Source organism: Lutjanus erythropterus, chromosome 22 (genome assembly GCF_056507025.1).
Source record: "Lutjanus erythropterus isolate fLutEry1 chromosome 22, fLutEry1.hap2, whole genome shotgun sequence".
Classification (NCBI taxonomy): domain Eukaryota; kingdom Metazoa; phylum Chordata; class Actinopteri; order Lutjaniformes; family Lutjanidae; genus Lutjanus; species Lutjanus erythropterus.
Genome location: NC_139338.1, coordinates 3,343,287 through 3,362,163, shown reverse-complemented (window position 1 = coordinate 3,362,163; position 18,877 = coordinate 3,343,287). Strand labels below are relative to the sequence as shown.

At 46.2% G+C, this 18,877-nt stretch overlaps 14 non-coding genes across 14 annotated transcripts; 7 read left to right on the top strand and 7 right to left on the bottom strand.

Annotated features, from left to right (window-relative positions):
* The first annotated feature begins 11,185 nt into the window (after positions 1–11,185).
* Positions 11,186–11,257, top strand: trnag-ucc (transfer RNA glycine (anticodon UCC)). Its single transcript has one exon. It is a non-coding gene; the product is annotated as a tRNA-Gly (tRNA).
* Positions 11,258–11,570: 313 nt separating this feature from the next.
* On the bottom strand, positions 11,571–11,642 carry trnae-cuc (transfer RNA glutamic acid (anticodon CUC)). Its single transcript has one exon. It is a non-coding gene; the product is annotated as a tRNA-Glu (tRNA).
* Positions 11,643–12,331: 689 nt separating this feature from the next.
* On the top strand, positions 12,332–12,403 carry trnag-ucc (transfer RNA glycine (anticodon UCC)). The gene has a single exon. It is a non-coding gene; the product is annotated as a tRNA-Gly (tRNA).
* Positions 12,404–12,716: 313 nt separating this feature from the next.
* Positions 12,717–12,788, bottom strand: trnae-cuc (transfer RNA glutamic acid (anticodon CUC)). The gene has a single exon. It is a non-coding gene; the product is annotated as a tRNA-Glu (tRNA).
* Positions 12,789–13,486: 698 nt separating this feature from the next.
* trnag-ucc (transfer RNA glycine (anticodon UCC)) lies at positions 13,487–13,558 on the top strand. The gene has a single exon. It is a non-coding gene; the product is annotated as a tRNA-Gly (tRNA).
* A 307-nt stretch (positions 13,559–13,865) lies between these two features.
* trnae-cuc (transfer RNA glutamic acid (anticodon CUC)) lies at positions 13,866–13,937 on the bottom strand. Its single transcript has one exon. It is a non-coding gene; the product is annotated as a tRNA-Glu (tRNA).
* A 698-nt stretch (positions 13,938–14,635) lies between these two features.
* Positions 14,636–14,707, top strand: trnag-ucc (transfer RNA glycine (anticodon UCC)). Its single transcript has one exon. It is a non-coding gene; the product is annotated as a tRNA-Gly (tRNA).
* A 313-nt stretch (positions 14,708–15,020) lies between these two features.
* Positions 15,021–15,092, bottom strand: trnae-cuc (transfer RNA glutamic acid (anticodon CUC)). Its single transcript has one exon. It is a non-coding gene; the product is annotated as a tRNA-Glu (tRNA).
* Positions 15,093–15,781: 689 nt separating this feature from the next.
* Positions 15,782–15,853, top strand: trnag-ucc (transfer RNA glycine (anticodon UCC)). Its single transcript has one exon. It is a non-coding gene; the product is annotated as a tRNA-Gly (tRNA).
* A 313-nt stretch (positions 15,854–16,166) lies between these two features.
* On the bottom strand, positions 16,167–16,238 carry trnae-cuc (transfer RNA glutamic acid (anticodon CUC)). Its single transcript has one exon. It is a non-coding gene; the product is annotated as a tRNA-Glu (tRNA).
* A 688-nt stretch (positions 16,239–16,926) lies between these two features.
* trnag-ucc (transfer RNA glycine (anticodon UCC)) lies at positions 16,927–17,003 on the top strand. The gene has a single exon. It is a non-coding gene; the product is annotated as a tRNA-Gly (tRNA).
* A 308-nt stretch (positions 17,004–17,311) lies between these two features.
* Positions 17,312–17,383, bottom strand: trnae-cuc (transfer RNA glutamic acid (anticodon CUC)). Its single transcript has one exon. It is a non-coding gene; the product is annotated as a tRNA-Glu (tRNA).
* Positions 17,384–18,081: 698 nt separating this feature from the next.
* trnag-ucc (transfer RNA glycine (anticodon UCC)) lies at positions 18,082–18,153 on the top strand. Its single transcript has one exon. It is a non-coding gene; the product is annotated as a tRNA-Gly (tRNA).
* A 307-nt stretch (positions 18,154–18,460) lies between these two features.
* trnae-cuc (transfer RNA glutamic acid (anticodon CUC)) lies at positions 18,461–18,532 on the bottom strand. The gene has a single exon. It is a non-coding gene; the product is annotated as a tRNA-Glu (tRNA).
* Between the last annotated feature and the right edge of the window lie 345 nt (positions 18,533–18,877).

Sequence of the window (18,877 nt, the reverse complement as noted above, 5' to 3'; positions counted from 1 at the left end):
AGCACAAGTCAGAAAACAAAAATGGATGATGACAACACATTGTATTGCACATGTCCAAAGATAGCAGAGGCAGGAAATAACTTAATACTAATGCTTACTAGTACTTATCTACTTGAGTAGATTTTTCAGGTATCTGCACTTTACTTGAGTATTTGATTTTTCTGACAACTTTTTACTTTTTTAATCTGTACTTTCACCTCCTCACATTTTCAAAACAGACACATTACTTAGTTTCAATGCATTTGAGGGGAATTATTGATTATTTTTATTTTGCATCATTGTGCGCCGCCTTCGCGATAACACATAGAAAAGATGATTCCTTAATGTATCCGTCAGTGCATATCATGCATGACATACATAACAAGACGAAAACAATATAAAAGATGTGACAAGACATATTAAGACATAATGAGACAGGAATGATGAAATAGATGTAACAGGACAAAGAACGGTCTGAAAATATCATGCATGTCAAAATATTCAGTTGGTCAGATTGGCTTAGTCAAACTCAGAGCCAAGGCCACAGATATCACCACATTTCTCTCACACTGGTCATTTTGTTGTCTGGGACACGTAGCGTATACCCATCTTAAAACTCGAGATATAAAATTCAGACCTGAGCAATCGGGATACCAAGGAGAAGTGATGGAGCTTGAATGGGATCAATCAGGCCTCTAGTTTCCCTGTGTCCTTAAATGACTGGATGGTGTTTGGAGTTTGAAAGATGGAGATGTTTACCAGGCAGAGAAGGTCAAATGAAAGATGATATTGAGCTGCACTATGGGAAATGTAGGATCCAGCGTTTCTTGATCCATACAAGGGACTAAAAGTCAGGATATCTGTTTTCATTTTGACAATTTTTTGTTAAAACTGGTCTCTTATGAGTCCCCCAACTTTATTAAAGAGCAATCCCAAATCACTGGGGAACCCTTTTAGCCAGTAGGTGGGCATTTAATCCAACATAACTGAGTATTTTGCAGTTCAGCCCACTGATAATGGCAGAAGTCATTAAAATACAGAACCCGAAGTCCTGATGCAGTCCCTGATTTGCAGTGATGACTCTCACTGCATCTATAGTCAGTGCTGATTGTCTGATTCCATTTTTCTAATATACCTAAAATACAAAACAATTACTCGCACAGCAGCAGAATACCGATTGCTGAATGTCCTGAATACCGATTGCTGAATGTGCTCTACCCACATCCAGTCTGACAGTTCAGCAGACAGGCACTCTGGGGGTTCTGTATCCAACGGCTCCATCTAGTGGTCAGATCAAACACTGAGCAGGACCACTCAGTATCTGATGCTCTGTGCAGGATGACCACAGGGAAGAGCTACAACATCATCAGACACACCGTGTACTGACTGATTCCACTTCTGACACAGATCTGAGATCAGTGGGTTTGCAGTGAGGGTGAAATACAGTGCAGGGGTTCACACAGAGGACACACACAGACAGACACACACACACACACGGTTATATGGTGTTAAACACAGGAAGTCTAAGTGTACATCAATCTAACTGTATTGATGTATTGATGTTCTCAGCTCCATATGTTAACTTGAACATGCGGCAGGCAGAACATGTCTATATGTTTTATACTGTAAATAAGGAAGGATCATTGATCATCACAGCAGTGAAGCCCAAAGCCTCTGATGAACTACTGCTGTCTCTTCAATTTGTGGACAAATATTACAAGTTCAATTTATCAGTCCTTCATTAACATCTCTGGGGAGCAGATGTGTCCAAACATCATGCAGAAAAAATGTCAGGTGACGTAGTGTAAAGAGTCCACAAAGGGTGGAGGCTGGGTTTGATGGATGGGTCAGACAACCACAGGACTTCACCCAGGAGATGGGAAAAACTACACCACATTTACACCTGGTATTACAATGCAGTCTGTATCTAGATAAGTTATCCAGATAAGGAAAAATGCAGGTTAAGGCAAAATGTAAATGCTGCATGATCAGAATGTGATCAGATTTGCCTGACCACATCTGGAGGTAGTCCAGCTTACAATGTGTTTGGATCTTATGTAGATGTAAATGCAATCCATACATCAATCTGGATAACTTACCCAGATACAGATTACATTTTAATACTAGGTGTAAACATGGTGCAAGAGTCAGTATAGACTTCTTGTAACATACATCCGTAAGTCAACAACATAACACAGTTAAATTATATAACGTTATGATACGTAAATTAAATAAGTTACATTAGTTTAACTGTGTTTATTTTTGTCACCATGAATATGAAGGTCAACTGACTATCGATCTGCTCCCAACAGAAGTTTAAGGGCAAGTGCTGGAACATCACAAGAAAAATTGGACTTAAGTGTGTGCACAGAATGCAATTTGAAAGTCAAAAGTCAAATTATTTGTTCACAGAGAGAGGAGACTGGGTCAAATGCACAGGTAGGCATAATTAACCCTTACTATGCCACACCCTTTTTCTCTGTGCTCCAATAACAGTTGAGCAAGCATGTCACCTTGGTCAACTTTCTTCTTTTCTTGCAAAAGCAACATATATTTACACCTTAAGTTAGCTAATAGCAAAACACTAGTTAAAGGAGCAATACACCGATCAGGCATAACATTATGAGCACTGACAGGTGAAGTGAATAACACTGATTATGTCTTCATCATGGCATCTGTTAGTGGGTGGGATATATTAGGCAGCAAGTGAACATTTTGTCCTCAGAGTTGATGTGTTAGAAGCAGGAAAAATGGGCAAGCATAAGGATTTGAGTGAGTTTGACAAGGGCCAAATTGTGATAGTGATAGTGAACCGGTGACAGGGTCATGGGCAGCCAAGGCTCATTGATGTACATGGGGAGCGAAGGCTGGCCCGTATGGTCCGATCCAACAGATGAGCTACTGTTGTTCAAATTGTTGAAGAAGTTAATGCTTGTTCTGATAGAAAGGTGTAAGAATACACAGTACTTCGCAGTTTGTTGCGTATGGGGCTGCATAGCTGCAGACCAGTCAGGGTGTCCATGCTGACCCCTGTGCACTGCCGAAAGCACCAACAATAGACGTGAACATCAGAGCTTGACCACGGAGCAATGGAAGAAGGTGGCCTGGTCTGATGAATAGTCGTTTCTTTTACATCTCGTGGATGGCCGAGTGCGTGTGTGTTGCTTACCTGGGGAACACATGGCACAAGGATGCACCATGGGAAGAAGGCAAGCCAGCAGAGGCAGTGTGATGCTTTGGGCAATGTTCTGCTGGGAAACCTTGGGTCCTGCCATCCATGTGGATGTTACTTTGACACGTACCACCTACCTAAGCATTGTTGCAGACCATGTACACCCTTTCATGGAAATGGTATTACGTGATGGCTGTGGCCTCTTTCAGCAGGATAATGCTCTGTGCCACAAAGCAAAAATGGTTCAGGAATGGTTTGAGGAGCACAACAATGAGTTTGAGGTGTTGACTTGGCCTCCAAATTCTCCAGATCTCAATCCAATTGAGCATCTATGGGATGTGCTGAACAAACAAGTCTGATCCATGGAGGCCCCACCTCACAACTTACAGGACTTAAAGGATCTGCTGCTAACATCTTGGTGCCAGGTACCACAGCACACCTTCAGGGGTCTAGTGGAGCCCATGCCTCGACGGGTCAGGGCTGTTTTGGCAGCAAAAGGGGGACCAACACAATATTAGGCAGGTGGTCATAATGTTATGTCTGATTGGTGTATGTAACAATTGCACATGCAAGAATTAGTACTGCAGTCTATGAGATGGAGCCATAGACTGTATATTCAATATGTTGAAATCCTATTTAATATATGATCTATGGTTGTAGTCAGTTGTTCCCCCCAGTCCCCTTCTCCTCAGACTCTGGGATGCTTAGACTGCCAGCAGGAGGTACTACTTCTACTCTGTTTAAAAGTTTATTAATGATTTCTTATGACTTATAAACTGATTCTTATTCATTCGGCGAACATTCAACATTAATTTGAACTTTGATTAACATGAAATGGGCGTCCAAAAAGTTATTTTGGCTCAGAATAGAAATCATTGCAGCTGCAGTGTTGTTGTCAGAGTAGCAAGTATGTCACCTTAACATGTTTCCTTGATCTCTGATGACATGTAATTGGCATTTTATGATTTATTACAGCAAATATATTACAGATTTTTCTTTTAACTAGCTAATGATGATGTATATCAACTCATTAGTTAGCTAGCATTAGCTGATTTTACCAAAACACTAGCTAACTGGACAGCTTGATTAGCTTGTTTGTTAGTTAGCATTTTGCTAACATTAGCTAACGGTAGATGTGACCATTCATATGTGGTCATCCAGCAACAGTTTAAGCACCTTCAAAATTGTTTATTCTTTTCAATATAGACAAGCCAAGCACATAGCATATAAGGAAAGGAGAAAGTTGACCGTGGTTCAAAGCTTGCTCAACTGTTATTGGAGGACAGGATAAAAGGGGGTCGGAATTAGGAAGGGCCAATCACAGACAATGCATGAATCATCCCAATGTTATAAAAACTAAAACATTTAGGGGTATTACTAATGACAGTCCAAAGTCCATCTTAGTGACATGGCACATTCATCTTCTCATTTTAACTGAGTAGATATCTTTTCTGAACTTTGTGGGCTGTGATTGACATTTCCCTCACACTCTTGGCAACATAACTCTTCAACCTGACCATGGCTCTAATGAGCCAGAATATAACACCTGTGAGGGTCTGCAGAGGCAATGCAATTGACTGGTCATATGTTTGATTTTATCTATAATGCAGAAAAGGAAGCCGTAGATATTCAAGGCAGAAAAAGGTCATCTGTTCACTTAACCTTAGTTACCCTATGCCACTCCAGTGGCCGCTATAGTAATCACTGAAGTCATCGCTAACCCTGTAAGTGTTGGTGATGAGCTGAAAAGAAGGCCAGTGCAAATTTAGATCTCTCACCTTTTATGAACTGAATGAAATGCTGCTTTACCACACTTAAATTAAAAAATTATTTAATTTTCACATTTAATCTTATTTTCCCTCCAGAAAGATTGCCAATTGTATAAAGAGCCAAGATGGCAGCAGTGCTTGCAGGACAAACTCCTCTCCTCATCATCATGCTTGTTCCTGAGCTTAGTGCCTGTGACAGTCTGTGAGATCTTTGCCATACTAATGACTCACAGGAAGCACAGGCCTGGCCTTCTCTGAAGGTAAGGATATTCTCGTAACAAGAAAGACTTGTAAAATTAATCCAAAGTATACTGGAGCACACTGACTGAAGGCAACAAGAGCAGAACAGAGCAGAAACAGAAGTTTGTGTAAAGCAATAAAAAATATCTATCACAGAGATGGGCTTACAGGCCCTGTCGCACCATTTCAGTACAAGCAAAAAACAAAAATTAAAGTAAAAAAGGTCACTCAGCAAAGTGCAGATCCCTGTCAGACAACCAATGGTGAAACACCTACTGCAATGCCACCACAACTGATGCAACCAACAGAGATTTGTTAAGTTCTGCCAACATTAACATGAGTTCCACATACATTGTCCTGAGCTGAAACAAGATTTCAAATAGAAGCAGTTGTTCATCATTTGCGGCCCCTATTGGCTGGTTAAGAAGAGTGAGAAGTCAGAATTACTGCCTCACAGTTGTTTGTCTCCACCAACCAGTCAAGTTATATTCTACATTCATGTCTGTTCAGACTCACGTAATGTATGTAGTGAAGACTTTGAAGGAATTTAATATAGAACCTACCACTACTCTCTAAGTTCTCACCATACATGTGTGATTTCAGTGAATCATTTCCAGGTAGAAACATGCTGTCTGCACTTAGAGACTATTTTTACAGAGGAGGACAGAGGACTGATAGAGAGCTGAACATTATGATGTCACAGTGAAGTTGACCTTTGACAGTTTGAATATAAAGTTTAATCACCTCATCATTTTATTCTGTTAGATATTTGTGTATAATTTTGTCATAATTAGCATATGAAATCTTGAATTATAGACAAAAATATTCTTAGTGAGGTCACTGTGACCTTTGATCACCAAATCAGTTCAGTGAGCCAATGTGAACATTTGTGCTGAGTTTGACATCAGGTTCAGAAGAATGGGGTGACCTGAAAACTAAATAATGAAGCAATGATAATGAGGGCTTTTAACATGTACTTTTTGTGGACAGTATGGTGGTATGCAAGCTCCTGTTGGTGTGTTAAATATCTGTTTCATGATAACTATTGGCTATATGAGTGACAGGTGAGTGGATGATAACTGGATCATCTGTTTAATCTATACAATCCACATGTGGAGTTGTGGATTGTTATCTTAGCATATGGATTTCTTTAATGACTGAGCAGGAGAGGAGTACACAGGGTTAACCAATGAGTACACAGACTGTATGTGTGTGTGTGCTTGTGTGTGTGATGTGCCTCACATCACCAGAGCAGCTTCATCTACCTTTAAGGGAGTTTATGGTCTTGACAGTTGCAGCGTTCAGCGTCTCAGCCAGGAGCCTCCTGAGGCAACGAGGAGGAGAAATACTGGAAGAAGAAAAGACAGACGGCAGCAAAACAAAAGGAATTTAGAAAACAACAGATCAAAAAGTGAAGAAATGCTCTCAAACAGCACGATACAAGAAGATGAAATGTAAAACAGAGATCAACGGTTGTCAGAGTGTGGAAGAGGGAATTATCTCTGCGTGCCTTCACCTCCTGGGGATTGTTGGTTTGTGTGGATACTGATGCTGCGCTGGCAGGTGTCAGCAGGTGAGACAGAGCAGGGAGCTGAGAGGATGGCGAGAACTGAGGCCTCCAACGTTCCGTCACACTCCAGACACGAGATTCTGGGCAGGGAGGAGAGGAGGGGGAGGCGCCAGGCAGGATAAGGAGTCAAAGCGTGATGGCAGCACAAATACGAACTCTGAAACAGCAAGAGGTGAGATGCTGGAACTCAGATCTTCACACATCAGCTGAGATGCCACATGTGGACTGACTTGAAAGTACAGCATAAAGAAAAACTTTTTTTTTTTATGCATTCTGAGAGGTTGTGCTGGTGAAACATTTTCCCAAAACACTGTTTGAACTGTTCTGGTTCAATGTAGAGCAACAGTAGTAACAGTAAAGTGAGCAGAAGCCAGTATACTTTAAGTCTCTGTGTGTGAACAGAACATTATTCTTGTGGTAGTGAAAGTAGGCCTAATTCATTAAATAAAGACACAAACAAAGAAACATAAAAACAAAATAAATTTTCAATAAAAATTAAAAGGGGTCACCTTGACCTGAACCCCTCATGAGGGTTAATGGCCTTGGCTTGCATCCCCATTTGATAATGTGCTATGTAAACATTTCTATAAGTTCCCCCTGACTCTATTTTGCAGGGACGAGAGCTGGGCAGATCAATCCCTCAAGTATTGATACTACCAATACAAAGTCTAGTTTTGAGACAATGCTCACATCAGTAGGATCAATACAGGATATGAATGCACACCATTACAAAACATGTCACATGTATGCACTTAAATGGAAGTGCGCAACAGGTCAGTTTCAGGGTTAGTGCACAAAACATTCTACTGTACAAGAGACAGTCAATTAACAATTAGTGAAGACAATAATTCAGAAATTGTAATGACCGAATAAACACAGAAGATTGAAATATATGTACTATTATTTATTGCAGGAACATTATGTTTTAGAGCTCCCCTCAAATTTCTCCAAGTAGGTTTTTAGGGGTGCTCATGTCTTTTTTGGGGGAGTAATTCCCCCTTAGTAATTTGAACTACAGATCAAACCAAAAAAATCCATCAATCCATCAAATGTGAGATGTGAGATGGCACCCTGGGCATTTGAACATTCTTAGTGCTGCAATATTTGAATCTCAGCTGCTGTTGTGTGCATGTGCACAATGACGATTCACACAATGAACATTCACCATTATTTACCCTAAAAACTTTTTTGTATAGCGTGATTAAAGGTCCATCCATCCATCCATCCGTCTTCAACCACTTATCCAAAATTGGGTCACGGGGGTAACAGTTGCAGCAGGGGACTCCAGACATCCCGTTCCCTGGCTACATTAACCAGCTCTGACTGGGGGATCCCCAGGCGTTTCCAGGCCAGGACAGAGATATAATCCCTCCACCTAGTCCTCGGTCTCCGCCATGGCCTCCTCCCAGCTGGACATGCCTGAAACACCTCCCTATGGTGGCGACCAGATGGGATCCTTACAAGATGCCCGAACCACCTCAACTGGCTTCTTTCTATGTAAAGGAGCAGCAGCTCTACTCCAAGTCCCTCACGGATGACTGAGCTTCTCACCCTAACCCTAAGGGAGATACCAGCCACCCTCCTGAGAAAACCCATTTTGGCCGCTTGTATCCGCAATCTCGTTCTTCCAGTCTTGACCCACCCTTCATGACCATAGGTGAGAGAAAGAACAAAGATTGCCCATTGATTAAGGGTATAATATGTAATATTTCAGTATAATATGTAATATTTCTGTATTAAAATGTTTAAAAAGGCGAGACCTATGATGTATATTTTGTTGAGTTGTGTATTTATATTATCCCAAATGTTTCCAACAATGTTCAAACAGGGAAATCTGTAATTTATTTGTGTTTTCTTCTAGCCAATACTAGTTAGTTGCTAGTTGCTATAATTTCCAGGAAAAGGGCACACATGGGTAACATGAGTAAAAACTTAAATATCATACCATATCAATTTTCAAAAGCTTTGGTTGTTGTTTAAATGTGAATAACTAACTTCCATGTTCCCACACCACTTTAAAATTTACATATTATGCCTTTAATTACTTAACAAACAATACTAAAACCAATTGCCTAATGTTTGGAAATTATTAATATATATAATTTATGAAATGTTCTGGTTTAAACCTGCTCTGTGCCAGAAAACACCCTTGTATCAGACAGGAATTCCCAAATACAGACAATTTAAAAATGTATCAAAAGCCTTCAAAATCTAAAACTAACAATACCTATGGAAAAAATAGGTATAAAAATGAACTATTATAATCATCTTTGTTTGAAATCTTGTTTCAGCTAGAGACAGTGTATGTGGGAGTCATATTAATGCTGGTAGAGCAATCTGGCAGTTGTGGTTACATTGCAGTAGATGCTTCACCATCTGTTGCCTGGCGGGATCTGTACTCTGTACATCACGCCGAGTGCATCTCACCAAGCAACAATCAGTTCAATGTTATCTTCCAAGCTAAATCTGGTCAGTCCACCGTGATCTCTATTTAGCAAAAAATTAGACGTTGACAATTGGGCCGTGTTTAGTCCAGCCGATTTGGTCCAAATGTAGCTCAAAATTAGATGTTGAAATCTGGGTCTTGTTTGGTCCATTGGATTTGGTCCAAATATAGCCCAAAAATAGATGCTTATATTTTGGGCTGTGTTTAGTCCATCTGCAATTTCAGCGACAACTTTTCTCCTTTCACTTTCAACTAAAACTGAACATGGATGGTCTTCAGCAACATGAAATACATGTGTTTTCATTTATCATTTTCAACCAAAATCAATGTTTCTTAGACATTGGGAAAGCTTTTTTATCAACGTCTTTTCAGCCAGATTTTACAGTGTGGGATTCTTATAGTTCTAAATATGATTTACTTTTCAGTCATCAGGGTTCATTTCGGTGTTCAGGAGTGCGAGCAACAGGATGCTCACTGCAGTTGACTGAAGGATTTCCTGAAAGTTCCATCTTGAACCTTTAAACATTCTTTATGCCAGTTAGAGTGAAAAACTAAAGAAAGTAAAGATGATAAAAAGAAAACACGCATGGTAGGTGTGTACTTTTCTAGTTAACTTACAGCTAACATCTGCACAGTTGGGCCATTGATTGTTCGGGGAGACTGAACAAACAGCCAGCAGTCAAAGTGCAGTAAATTAGTCCTCATCTTTATCTTTGCTGACTGTTCAGTGACTTATGAAAATCCTCAGTCACCAAACAGGAGAGATCAATGTGATGAATCACTTAAACACAACAAGAAACTCTGTAACTCGCGGCATGAATGATGCAACATCACAGAAAGAAAATCAGAGAGTAAAGTTAAATTTGAGACAGACAGACATGAAGTGTGTTAAAGCAAGTTATTAAACACACTCTGGGGAGTGTGTTTGCTCCTGTGCTCTACATGATTCCCTTTGAAGCTGATTCCAAAATCCATCTCATTAGTTATTCATTGGAAGCTCCATGCTGAATGCACCATCTACACTAAACACAGTTTGGGGAATTGCATTGTGTGCTGTTGTATGCGAGTGAATCTGAGACAGAAAGAAAGCAATTAGAAGAGAAGTGTGTGGTAGTTATATATGCATGAACTGACTAACGCACACTAATTATGTATATTTATGTAAATAAGATCATAGTTGGATAAATGAAATAAAAGAAGCTGAACTCAAACGTGAGTGTGTGTTTATATGTGTGTGTGTGTGTGTGCAGCCGACAGCAGCACTTATCACAGAGGGAGGACGATTTTCAGCCCTGATCAGTGAAAGGAGCTGGAGAGTGTCTGAGCAGAGTCACAAGACAAACCTTCAGACCAGACCAGAGAGGAGAGGAGAGGAGAGGAGAAGAGACGAGAAAGCTAAAGTTCATACTGTGAAAATGTGTGTAATGACTTAAGGAACACTGACATTGCTGCGCACATGAAAGCGTTAGAAATGACTGAAAGCAGCCTCTCTAATCATTCAAAAGAGCAATAAGTATCAAGTGACCCTTCACTTAGCCCCACCTCCTACAGCAACTGTCAACTCATAATTTAGTAATGGCTACTAAAAGAAGCTTTCAGTTTCTCTACATGTTGACACGCTGTGCACGAAGCTCTTGAGAAGAGGCACATGCACATTTTTTCTATCATATTGGAAGAAATTGTCTTCCATAGATACAGATGCAGCGGTTGTTTAGTTTCCCCAGTCTACAGGTCTGTGCATTCCTCGCTACACCGGGCTGCGTGCACCACATTGCCCGCTTTTCCCGTGCAGGTTGGTATCCTTGGCACCACGGCAAGTCTCAACTTTTAGCTCTTCTTCCCTTCACTCTTGAGCCAGCTGGGTTATGTTGTTGAAGCGCTCAGCCACGTGCAAACATGTACGAGTGCCATGGCTGGCTAAAAGCCATCTGGATGTCGGAATCGGATCCAGTCAGGCACGTAAATGTCATGCAACGTCTTGTCTCATGGCGCTGAGCTTGCTGTGGCGAGCATTGGTGGTATAGTGGTGAGCATAGCTGCCTTCCAAGCAGTTGACCCGGGTTCGATTCCCGGCCAATGCATGGCGTTTAAGAGGTCCTGCGGCGTCACAAAGGCTTTGTGCGAACACGGAGGGTTTTTCCAGCCACTGTGGGGAAAGTGTCTGAAGTTTGTGACAACACCTGGAACACTGGGTTGCACCAAGGGCCTGCGACAGTTGTGAACCCTGCTGCTGGTCTGGCTTAGGCTTAAACTTAAACTCTGGAGCAATCCACAAGGCGTGTTCGCTACGTGTCTCAAAGCCTTCATCGGTCGTCTTTATTTGCACACTCACTCTTTCTCGAGGTGACTGGGGCTCTTTGGAGTCCCGAGGGCATCCCAGTGCTAAAAACACCATTCCCTGACCGGGAATCGAACCCGGGCCGCGGCGGTGAGAGCGCCGAATCCTAGCCACTAGACCATCAGGGACCCGCTCTTTGCAACTGGGAGGTCACAGAAGTCGTTCAAATCTAGGGCCATTAGTGTCGGTGAAGAGGTTCTCAGTCATCCGGGGAGCTCCATTCGCAAAAAGGGTCACGGTAGGAAACTGGGCTTGTTTTTGTCTCTTGAAGACGTTCTGCCTCTCACCCAAGAGGCTTCTTCGGTTCTAACTGACTAGTGGGGACTTCCAGGTATTCGGGGTCGTTAACAGCTTGGAGAGGCATGTGAGTCATGGACCCACCCCCCTCCATCAACTGAACCGTTAGGGTCACCTGACTAAATGTGTGAGCGGGTGTCGTTAAGGTCACCTGAGGTGTAGGTGGACTGCCGAGTCCTGACCAGAGGAATTGGCTCCCCTGTGTTGTGCCGTGCGCTTATGCAGCGGTTGTTTAGTTTCCCCAGTCTACAGGTCTGTGCATTCCTCGCTACACCGGGCTGCGTGCACCACATTGCCCGCTTTTCCCGTGCAGGTTGGTATCCTTGGCACCACGGCAAGTCTCAACTTTTAGCTCTTCTTCCCTTCACTCTTGAGCCAGCTGGGTTATGTTGTTGAAGCGCTCAGCCACGTGCAAACATGTACGAGTGCCATGGCTGGCTAAAAGCCATCTGGATGTCGGAATCGGATTCAGTCAGGCACCTAAATGTCATGCAACGTCTTGTCTCATGGCACTGAGCTTGCTATGGTGGTATAGTGGTGAGCATAGCTGCCTTCCAAGCAGTTGACCCGGGTTCGATTCCCGGCCAATGCATGGCGTTTAAGAGGTCCTGCGGCGTCACAAAGGCTTTGTGCGAACACGGAGGGTTTTTCCAGCCACTGTGGGGAAAGTGTCTGAAGTTTGTGACAACACCTGGAACGCTGGGTTGCACCGAGGGCCTGCGACAGTTGTGAGCCCTGCTGCTGTTCTGGCTTAGGCTTAAACTTAAACTCTGGAGCAATCCACAAGGCGTGTTCGCTACGTGTCTCAAAGCCTTCATCGGTCGTCTTTATTTGCACACTCACTCTTTCTCGAGGTGACTGGGGCTCTTTGGAGTCCCGAGGGCATCCCAGTGCTAAAAACACCATTCCCTGACCGGGAATCGAACCCGGGCCGCGGCGGTGAGAGCGCCGAATCCTAGCCACTAGACCATCAGGGACCCGCTCTTTGCAACTGGGAGGTCACAGAAGTCGTTCAAATCTAGGGCCATTAGTGTCGGTGAAGAGGTTCTCAGTCATCCGGGGAGCTCCATTCGCAAAAAGGGTCACGGTAGGAAACTGGGCTTGTTTTTGTCTCTTGAAGACATTCTGCCTCTCACCCAAGAGGCTTCTTCGGTTCTAACTGACTAGTGGGGACTTCCAGGTATTCGGGGTCGTTAACAGCTTGAGAGGCATGTGAGTCATGGACCCACCCCCCTCCATCAACTGAACCGTTAGGGTCACCTGACTAAATGTGTGAGCGGGTGTCGTTAAGGTCACCTGAGGTGTAGGTGGACTGCCGAGTCCTGACCAGAGGAATTGGCTCCCCTGTGTTGTGCCGTGCGCTTATGCAGCGGTTGTTTAGTTTCCCCAGTCTACAGGTCTGTGCATTCCTCGCTACACCGGGCTGCGTGCACCACATTGCCCGCTTTTCCCGTGCAGGTTGGTATCCTTGGCACCACGGCAAGTCTCAACTTTTAGCTCTTCTTCCCTTCACTCTTGAGCCAGCTGGGTTATGTTGTTGAAGCGCTCAGCCACGTGCAAACATGTACGAGTGCCATGGCTGGCTAAAAGCCATCTGGATGTCGGAATCGGATCCAGTCAGGCACCTAAATGTCATGCAACGTCTTGTCTCATGGCACTGAGCTTGTTGTGGCGAGCATTGGTGGTATAGTGGTGAGCATAGCTGCCTTCCAAGCAGTTGACCCGGGTTCGATTCCCGGCCAGTGCATGGCGTTTAAGAGGTCCTGCGGCGTCACAAAGGCTTTGTGCGAACACGGAGGGTTTTTCCAGCCACTGTGGGGAAAGTGTCTGAAGTTTGTGACAACACCTGGAACGCTGGGTTGCACCGAGGGCCTGCGACAGTTGTGAGCCCTGCTGCTGGTCTGGCTTAGGCTTAAACTCTGGAGCAATCCACAAGGCGTGTTCGCTACGTGTCTCAAAGCCTTCATCGGTCGTTTTTATTTGCACACTCACTCTTTCTCGAGGTGACTGGGGCTCTTTGGAGTCCCGAGGGCATCCCAGTGCTAAAAACACCATTCCCTGACCGGGAATCGAACCCGGGCCGCGGAGGTGAGAGCGCCGAATCCTAGCCACTAGACCATCAGGGACCCGCTCTTTGCAACTGGGAGGTCACAGAAGTCGTTCAAATCTAGGGCCATTAGTGTCGGTGAAGAGGTTCTCAGTCATCCGGGGAGCTCCATTCGCAAAAAGGGTCACGGTAGGAAACTGGGCTTGTTTTTGTCTCTTGAAGACGTTCTGCCTCTCACCCAAGAGGCTTCTTCGGTTCTAACTGACTAGTGGGGACTTCCAGGTATTCGGGGTCGTTAACAGCTTGAGAGGCATGTGAGTCATGGACCCACCCCCCTCCATCAACTGAACCGTTAGGGTCACCTGACTAAATGTGTGAGCGGGTGTCGTTAAGGTCACCTGAGGTGTAGGTGGACTGCCGAGTCCTGACCAGAGGAATTGGCTCCCCTGTGTTGTGCCGTGCGCTTATGCAGCGGTTGTTTAGTTTCCCCAGTCTACAGGTCTGTGCATTCCTCGCTACACCGGGCTGCGTGCACCACATTGCCCGCTTTTCCCGTGCAGGTTGGTATCCTTGGCACCACGGCAAGTCTCAACTTTTAGCTCTTCTTCCCTTCACTCTTGAGCCAGCTGGGTTATGTTGTTGAAGCGCTCAGCCACGTGCAAACATGTACGAGTGCCATGGCTGGCTAAAAGCCATCTGGATGTCGGAATCGGATCCAGTCAGGCACGTAAATGTCATGCAACGTCTTGTCTCATGGCGCTGAGCTTGCTGTGGCGAGCATTGGTGGTATAGTGGTGAGCATAGCTGCCTTCCAAGCAGTTGACCCGGGTTCGATTCCCGGCCAATGCATGGCGTTTAAGAGGTCCTGCGGCGTCACAAAGGCTTTGTGCGAACACGGAGGGTTTTTCCAGCCACTGTGGGGAAAGTGTCTGAAGTTTGTGACAACACCTGGAACGCTGGGTTGCACCAAGGGCCTGCGACAGTTGTGAACCCTGCTGCTGGTCTGGCTTAGGCTTAAACTTAAACTCTGGAGCAATCCACAAGGCGTGTTCGCTACGTGTCTCAAAGCCTTCATCGGTCGTCTTTATTTGCACACTCACTCTTTCTCGAGGTGACTGGGGCTCTTTGGAGTCCCGAGGGCATCCCAGTGCTAAAAACACCATTCCCTGACCGGGAATCGAACCCGGGCCGCGGCGGTGAGAGCGCCGAATCCTAGCCACTAGACCATCAGGGACCCGCTCTTTGCAACTGGGAGGTCACAGAAGTCGTTCAAATCTAGGGCCATTAGTGTCGGTGAAGAGGTTCTCAGTCATCCGGGGAGCTCCATTCGCAAAAAGGGTCACGGTAGGAAACTGGGCTTGTTTTTGTCTCTTGAAGACGTTCTGCCTCTCACCCAAGAGGCTTCTTCGGTTCTAACTGACTAGTGGGGACTTCCAGGTATTCGGGGTCGTTAACAGCTTGGAGAGGCATGTGAGTCATGGACCCACCCCCCTCCATCAACTGAACCGTTAGGGTCACCTGACTAAATGTGTGAGCGGGTGTCGTTAAGGTCACCTGAGGTGTAGGTGGACTGCCGAGTCCTGACCAGAGGAATTGGCTCCCCTGTGTTGTGCCGTGCGCTTATGCAGCGGTTGTTTAGTTTCCCCAGTCTACAGGTCTGTGCATTCCTCGCTACACCGGGCTGCGTGCACCACATTGCCCGCTTTTCCCGTGCAGGTTGGTATCCTTGGCACCACGGCAAGTCTCAACTTTTAGCTCTTCTTCCCTTCACTCTTGAGCCAGCTGGGTTATGTTGTTGAAGCGCTCAGCCACGTGCAAACATGTACGAGTGCCATGGCTGGCTAAAAGCCATCTGGATGTCGGAATCGGATCCAGTCAGGCACCTAAATGTCATGCAACGTCTTGTCTCATGGCACTGAGCTTGCTATGGTGGTATAGTGGTGAGCATAGCTGCCTTCCAAGCAGTTGACCCGGGTTCGATTCCCGGCCAATGCATGGCGTTTAAGAGGTCCTGCGGCGTCACAAAGGCTTTGTGCGAACACGGAGGGTTTTTCCAGCCACTGTGGGGAAAGTGTCTGAAGTTTGTGACAACACCTGGAACGCTGGGTTGCACCGAGGGCCTGCGACAGTTGTGAGCCCTGCTGCTGTTCTGGCTTAGGCTTAAACTTAAACTCTGGAGCAATCCACAAGGCGTGTTCGCTACGTGTCTCAAAGCCTTCATCGGTCGTCTTTATTTGCACACTCACTCTTTCTCGAGGTGACTGGGGCTCTTTGGAGTCCCGAGGGCATCCCAGTGCTAAAAACACCATTCCCTGACCGGGAATCGAACCCGGGCCGCGGCGGTGAGAGCGCCGAATCCTAGCCACTAGACCATCAGGGACCCGCTCTTTGCAACTGGGAGGTCACAGAAGTCGTTCAAATCTAGGGCCATTAGTGTCGGTGAAGAGGTTCTCAGTCATCCGGGGAGCTCCATTCGCAAAAAGGGTCACGGTAGGAAACTGGGCTTGTTTTTGTCTCTTGAAGACATTCTGCCTCTCACCCAAGAGGCTTCTTCGGTTCTAACTGACTAGTGGGGACTTCCAGGTATTCGGGGTCGTTAACAGCTTGAGAGGCATGTGAGTCATGGACCCACCCCCCTCCATCAACTGAACCGTTAGGGTCACCTGACTAAATGTGTGAGCGGGTGTCGTTAAGGTCACCTGAGGTGTAGGTGGACTGCCGAGTCCTGACCAGAGGAATTGGCTCCCCTGTGTTGTGCCGTGCGCTTATGCAGCGGTTGTTTAGTTTCCCCAGTCTACAGGTCTGTGCATTCCTCGCTACACCGGGCTGCGTGCACCACATTGCCCGCTTTTCCCGTGCAGGTTGGTATCCTTGGCACCACGGCAAGTCTCAACTTTTAGCTCTTCTTCCCTTCACTCTTGAGCCAGCTGGGTTATGTTGTTGAAGCGCTCAGCCACGTGCAAACATGTACGAGTGCCATGGCTGGCTAAAAGCCATCTGGATGTCGGAATCGGATCCAGTCAGGCACCTAAATGTCATGCAACGTCTTGTCTCATGGCACTGAGCTTGCTATGGTGGTATAGTGGTGAGCATAGCTGCCTTCCAAGCAGTTGACCCGGGTTCGATTCCCGGCCAATGCATGGCATTTAAGAGGTCCTGCGGCGTCACAAAGGCTTTGTGCGAACACGGAGGGTTTTTCCAGCCACTGTGGGGAAAGTGTCTGAAGTTTGTGACAACACCTGGAACGCTGGGTTGCACCGAGGGCCTGCGACAGTTGTGAGCCCTGCTGCTGTTCTGGCTTAGGCTTAAACTTAAACTCTGGAGCAATCCACAAGGCGTGTTCGCTACGTGTCTCAAAGCCTTCATCGGTCGTCTTTATTTGCACACTCACTCTTTCTCGAGGTGACTGGGGCTCTTTGGAGTCCCGAGGGCATCCCAGTGCTAAAAACACCATTCCCTGACCGGGAATCGAACCCGGGCCGCGGCGGTGAGAGCGCCGAATCCTAGCCACTAGACCATCAGGGACCCGCTCTTTGCAACTGGGAGGTCACAGAAGTCGTTCAAATCTAGGGCCATTAGTGTCGGTGAAGAGGTTCTCAGTCATCCGGGGAGCTCCATTCGCAAAAAGGGTCACGGTAGGAAACTGGGCTTGTTTTTGTCTCTTGAAGACATTCTGCCTCTCACCCAAGAGGCTTCTTCGGTTCTAACTGACTAGTGGGGACTTCCAGGTATTCGGGGTCGTTAACAGCTTGAGAGGCATGTGAGTCATGGACCCACCCCCCTCCATCAACTGAACCGTTAGGGTCACCTGACTAAATGTGTGAGCGGGTGTCGTTAAGGTCACCTGAGGTGTAGGTGGACTGCCGAGTCCTGACCAGAGGAATTGGCTCCCCTGTGTTGTGCCGTGCGCTTATGCAGCGGTTGTTTAGTTTCCCCAGTCTACAGGTCTGTGCATTCCTCGCTACACCGGGCTGCGTGCACCACATTGCCCGCTTTTCCCGTGCAGGTTGGTATCCTTGGCACCACGGCAAGTCTCAACTTTTAGCTCTTCTTCCCTTCACTCTTGAGCCAGCTGGGTTATGTTGTTGAAGCGCTCAGCCACGTGCAAACATGTACGAGTGCCATGGCTGGCTAAAAGCCATCTGGATGTCGGAATCGGATCCAGTCAGGCACCTAAATGTCATGCAACGTCTTGTCTCATGGCACTGAGCTTGTTGTGGCGAGCATTGGTGGTATAGTGGTGAGCATAGCTGCCTTCCAAGCAGTTGACCCGGGTTCGATTCCCGGCCAATGCATGGCGTTTAAGAGGTCCTGCGGCGTCACAAAGGCTTTGTGCGAACACGGAGGGTTTTTCCAGCCACTGTGGGGAAAGTGTCTGAAGTTTGTGACAACACCTGGAACGCTGGGTTGCACCGAGGGCCTGCGACAGTTGTGAGCCCTGCTGCTGGTCTGGCTTAGGCTTAAACTCTGGAGCAATCCACAAGGCGTGTTCGCTACGTGTCTCAAAGCCTTCATCGGTCGTTTTTATTTGCACACTCACTCTTTCTCGAGGTGACTGGGGCTCTTTGGAGTCCCGAGGGCATCCCAGTGCTAAAAACACCATTCCCTGACCGGGAATCGAACCCGGGCCGCGGAGGTGAGAGCGCCGAATCCTAGCCACTAGACCATCAGGGACCCGCTCTTTGCAACTGGGAGGTCACAGAAGTCGTTCAAATCTAGGGCCATTAGTGTCGGTGAAGAGGTTCTCAGTCATCCGGGGAGCTCCATTCGCAAAAAGGGTCACGGTAGGAAACTGGGCTTGTTTTTGTCTCTTGAAGACGTTCTGCCTCTCACCCAAGAGGCTTCTTCGGTTCTAACTGACTAGTGGGGACTTCCAGGTATTCGGGGTCGTTAACAGCTTGAGAGGCATGTGAGTCATGGACCCACCCCCCTCCATCAACTGAACCGTTAGGGTCACCTGACTAAATGTGTGAGCGGGTGTCGTTAAGGTCACCTGAGGTGTAGGTGGACTGCCGAGTC